This window comes from Rhinolophus sinicus, chromosome 17 (genome assembly GCF_057876585.1).
Source record: "Rhinolophus sinicus isolate RSI-liver-muscle chromosome 17, RSI-T2T, whole genome shotgun sequence".
In the NCBI taxonomy this organism is placed as follows: domain Eukaryota; kingdom Metazoa; phylum Chordata; class Mammalia; order Chiroptera; family Rhinolophidae; genus Rhinolophus; species Rhinolophus sinicus.
The window spans coordinates 33,633,630-33,639,629 of record NC_142517.1 but is presented as its reverse complement, the minus strand read 5'-3'; positions in this window follow the sequence as shown (position 1 = coordinate 33,639,629).

Genomic DNA, 6,000 nt, shown 5'->3' with positions numbered 1-6,000 from the left:
GGAACATTGAAATCAGAAGTGTGAAGAAAGTTTATTTTCTATTTAACAAAGAGTTAAAAGACATAAACAGAAATATGCAAAATCAGGATATGAATTGTAGGCAGCAAGACCTGAGTCCTGGACCTGATGTAACACAGATCACTCTCATTGGATTTTGGTGATTTAGATACTCATCAAAAGAGTTATTTGCAAAGTTATACAGATTTTTAAAAATGTTATTACAATACCAAAGCATCAACATGAAAAATAAATAAAATTATAAAGTACATCCATTGGGTACTGCTTGGTTAAAGAGTATGCGTTAATCCCTATGTATTATTTCCCAAACCACGTTAAAGAACACAAGTGCTTCTCTACTGCTGTAATTAAAGAGGAACGCAAGGTCAGGAGACTTCTGTAAGTCTGATAGGATTGTAATTACTTGGAGGTAGGCAAGAGTAGACAGAAATCAGTCACCGGGGAGGAAACTGAAACCTGCTTGTAGATGTAACATATCACTAATGAAATCTCTAGGCTTACTGTTTGTTTTCTATCTAAACTCTCCAATGGTTTCTAATTTCACTTGGGGTCAAAGTCCAAACCCTGCTGATGGCCTACAAGGTCTTACATGATGAGGCCTCTCATAACCTTTCTGCTCTCATCTACAGCTACCTACCCCTTTGTTCAGTCCACTCCAGAGGCACTTTCCTCTTTGCTATCCCTCATGCACAGCAGGCAGGACCCACATCAGAGTGTTCTGTTTAGCTCACACCTTCATTTCTTTGAAGAGTTTTTTTTTGTTTGTTTGTTTTTGTTTTTGTTTTTAATGTCACCTTCTCAATGAAGACTATCCAGTAATTAACAATTCTGAACTTCTTTGACCTACTACTTGTTCCATGGGATTTATCTTCTATCACTATGTAACATACATCCTTATAATGCTAGAGTTTGAGTCCCCTGACTGGAATAAAAATTCTATGAAAGGTATTTTTGTCTCTCATTCACTGCTATATCAGATGAATGAATATATAGCCTCACGTAGAATGACTAAAGCAAAGGGCATTCAGGATTTCCTGATGCTGTAGGACACACATCTTCTCGGTTATATCCCTGACATATGCAGCCAGCTAACTGAACAGTAACAAATCATCCTAGGTATTTTCTTAGGATAACACTCCAGAAGCCTTACTGCTCTCTGTCTCTCTGGTCTCTGGCTTTTGGGACTATATACCACAGGACTGTACCCCAATTTCTGGTCCTTTCATGTTGATGATTGGTTTGGGCTCCAGTTGAACTTCTTGCCTTTCCATTGTAATCTCTGCTACATACTTGCTTACCATCCATCCAGGATCACCTCTGTCATCCTGCCCAAATGGAGAGAAATCGACCGCAGCCTGCTTCACTTTTACATTTTTAAACTATGCAACCCTCAGGGTAGTAATTTGCCACCTACAATTTTGCACTTATAGCCATGTCTACAATTTTTAAACCCCAGATATAACATGTAGAATGTAAGAAAGAAACATTTTTTTTCACTTTTCTTCATTTTAATCATATTACTGTATGTTTTTCAGTAGATTTTCCTCTGCTCTCTATTGAGTTATGTTCTGCTTGCCTTGGGATCTCTCTTCCCAGACAGTATGCTGGAGGCCTGTTTCCTTGCCTCTCTGTATGCTAAATTTCAGAAGCAGGTGTGGAATGCAGGCATCTGAAACATATCATCTGCCAACAAGACGCAGGGTGAACACTGGGTGGAAGCCAAGGATGAAGCTGGTGTGGGGACAAGAGCCAGGACTGAACTGGTTCATGATGCTGTGATGTGGTATGGAACTTATGGAACCAAGAAAAAGAGCCAGAGAGCAACTTTTTTTATATTGAGGTTTTCATTCTAGGAACAAGAAAGATTAATTTTTAATCTTAGTGTCATAATTTGCTAGTCATGTAAGACTTGACAGAAAATTTACTTCTGCTGTTTTCATCTGGGGCTGATGAAACCTGTCTCTACTGAATATGGCTGACAGATGCTGAGGTCCCTCTGCTCCCGTGCCATGATCCTGCCTAATGAGTTTCATGCTTTGGTGTAATACTTCCCCCTGAGTGTGACTAGGACCTGTGTCTTGCATCTAATCAATAGTATCTGGCAAAGGTAGGTGATGGATGTCACTCTTGTGGTTATGTTACATTAAATAAAACTCCATCGTGCTAGTAAACTTGCTCCAGAGACTCTCCTTCCTGGCTTAATGAAGTAAAATGACATGCCGGGAAAGCCAATATGACTAGGCACTGCAGCAGCCTCTAGGAAATGGGGGCAGCCTCTAGCAGCTGAGAATGGCCTCCAACCTCTAGCCAGCCAAAATCTCAGACACTCAACCTATAGCCGCACAGACATGAATTCTGCCAAAAACCTGAATGAACATGAAAATAGATTCTTTCGTAGTCCAGCCTCTAGATAAGCTAGACCTTTATTGTGGCCTTATGAGACCCTAAACAAATAAGCCAGCTAAACTGGGCCCAGACTGCTGCCCCACAAAATACTTTGAGATAATAAATTTTCATTGTTTTATGCCTTTAAGTTTGTGGTAATTTTTTACACAGAGACAGATAACTAATACACTGAATTTGCAAACCATAATGGCTTTCCTATGCAAAAACACTTAAAAAGGATGCTGTCATATCAACACCCTTCCACCTTGAATTTTTACCAAATTAGGCCATTGTCCCTACTTTTCCAGCCATATTTTACTATACGAAGATTGGACAACTGCCAGTTTTTAAACTAAGAATTCTCGTGACCTTGGCGTTCCTGATTGGAAATTGAACTGGGCCCATTAGATTATCTTAATGCCGTTAAAGCTAAGAAGTGCCCAAAATGTCTCACAGACTTTTGGGAAGAGGATCAGGCTTAAGAACATAAGTACATGTATTTACTATAACATGCATTTCTATCTGTATATAAGGTATTTATATTTTATTTATTATAATTTTCAAAATGAAATGTACCTAAATGTCAAGTATAGCAGTTGACAATCAATATATATTTGCATTTATCCCTACCAATTTGTTTTGCTATTTCTGTTATGTAAATTAAATTAAAAACAAAATTAGTGGTGATGATTCCATGTTATTAAATGCTCTTTAATGAGAGATATTTAAAACAGAATTATTTCTGATGAAAAGAAACAAAGACAACATGGGATCCCTGAATTTAGTGAAGTATAAAAATGTGTAACTAGCAAAATGGGTGTTTTAAAATGGTGCTGACAGCATAGAAAAATAAATTTGTGATTTTGTTATGGTTAGCCTTGGTACAAATCCAAAATCAAGTTTCCTTAATAACAATCTGTCATGCAGGGTGTCATGCGAGGTCTCAGCTACTGCTCCCCACATAAGTATGCAGGATATGCTGCGGTCAAAAGGGAACACCCACGGAGCCATAGATAGGGGAGTTATACCACTATATTCTTGCTGGTGGCTGGGTTGGAGACACAGGAAGCAGGAGCCACACCATCTTCAAACTGCCATCCACTTTTCTGCCTGCCAACCAACCAACCAACCAACTAACCAATGCAGTCACAGCAGTTATATCAGTGGCCAATTGCCCAACCGGTTACAGCCGGCATCCAACCAGTCACAGCCGATGACCATCCAATCACAGTTGATAGTCATTTACTACCCGAGCCAGCACCTTTCCATGTGAGGCCGAGAGCCTGGGAACTACAGTCCTGGCTCTGTCCCCACACAGTCACGTACTATCTATGTTTTACTTAGTGTTTTTAAAATAGCAAGTATTGAGTAGTAACTATGATGGCAGATGACATGTGCCACCAATAAAGAGGTAAATAAGACACAATACCTTCTATCAACTATTTCACTACGAGAGGGATAAATATTATACATTCCAAATATATGTTATTCTACCTTGATTAAAATTAACCTTGAAATCAAAACACACATGCTTCCACTATTAATGAATAAGAAAACTGTGAAACTTTGATATTAGATCTTAAAATATAACGTTAAGCAGACATTCGTTTTTTTAATGAAGAAAGGAAAAAAAACATGAACAAATATACATGTAGTTTGAGACATACTTATTCTCATCAAAAAGTTGAATTCTATCTATTTCAGTTAATAGAATGGCCAAACACTAGTCCTAAAAAATTGAAAGGCTTCTTTTTGTAGTTCCAGAAATTTTTGACTTAGTACTTTGACAATAATATAATTTAATAATATAAATGCTTGTTGTAAGGAACTAAGTGTAATAAAATACATGTTGTACAAAACAATATTGATTCACTTAAACTTCTAAACTACTATGTTTCCCTGAAAATAAGACTAGGTCTTATATTAAGGTTTGCTCCAAAAAGATGAGTTAGGACTTATGTTCAGGGGATGTCATCCTGAAAAATCATACTAGGGCTTATTTTCTCATTAGGTCTTATTTTTGGGGAAATATGGTATGTCACAAGAAGTGTTGGGATTGAAATACATATAAATTTTTCTTGGATCATGGAGGAAGGGAGCCACTGGAAAATAATTAGAAGTTCGGGAGATGGTTAAGCTTTGTTTCAGAGAATAAGCGTGTTCGGAAGAGCAGAGGAAAAAATGGTAGGAATAAAGATATAGAAATGCAAAAGAATGGTATCTTAAGGGCTGACATGCACCTTTAGTTAAAATATTTTATCAAGTCTATTTGAGAAGTGTCCTTTCAACATTTATGATTTGTGGTGCAAATATTTTAGTAATTACTCTTTAATAAACTAATGCCCCTTTTCTTTCAAAATAGATCTAGAGTTGAAACCATATTTAAATTTTATAAGTGGTGTGAAAAATTCCAGACAATCTTATTGTTTAATATTTATATAACATCCTCAAACCGGTTAACTTAAGTAGGCATCTTAGTTCCCTTGATAGGGAAGGCATGTATTTATAACAGTTTTTAGAAATATACTTTGCAATGGCAATTTCATACTGAATTCCTTAAAGGGAGGGTGGTGTGCAATAAATATTTGTGAAGGGACATGTGTAAGTCCCCAAACAGTTCCCCAATCATTGATAACAGAGCACAGTAGGTGCAGCATATACTCTAGCAAGAAGGTTAATTTTTTATGTCAACTTGGTTGGGCCCTGGTGCCTAGATATTCGGTCCAGCATTATTCTGGAGGTTTCTGTGAAAGTATTTATTGGATGAGATTAACATTTAAATTATTGGACTTTGAGCAAAGCAGGTTAGTCGCATAATGTGGGTGAATTTCATCCAATTAGTCGAAGGTCCAAATGGAACCAAGACTGACCTTCACTGAGCAAGAAGAAATTCTGTCAGCATACTGCCTTTGAACTTGGGTGGCAAGTCTTCCCTGAGTCTCCAGCCTGCTGGCTTATCCTGCAGATTTTGGACTTGTACCCCCACAATCATGTGAGCCAATTCCTTAAAATAAATCTCTTTCTATGTACATACATATCCAAATGGTTCTGTTTCTCTGGAGAACACCTGATCAATACAGCTATCTCTGTCACTGTAAATATTTAACTGCTCTAAATAACAATTTCCCAACCATAAAATGAAGGAACTAGACTAGGTGACTTCAAAATCTCTTATAGTAAGACTTTCTATGAGCTACAATTTAAGGGTATGTTCTCAAAAAGTTGTGAGATATAAGAGCCTGGATAAACTATATTCCATTTCCATTGTTGATCATTTACAATATAATCCTTAGTAAGTGCTAAGGGATAATAGTGTACTCATATACAAATTAACTAAATGTGTATATACTATATTTCTAAGGAAATAAGTTTATGCCCAAATGATACCAACATAAATGGCAAGAGAGAGAGAGAGAGAAAAACCCAGATTCCCCCCACCAAATTACTATTTTGTTATTTTTTTTATACATTTATTTTCATGACCTGACCAGAACAACTGATACTTGGTGATTATTTTTGTTAGGAGTTATTACTTTGATTAAAATTATATTCATTTTCAATGGTTATACCATCTCTTCAATGTTATTTTGCTTTTAA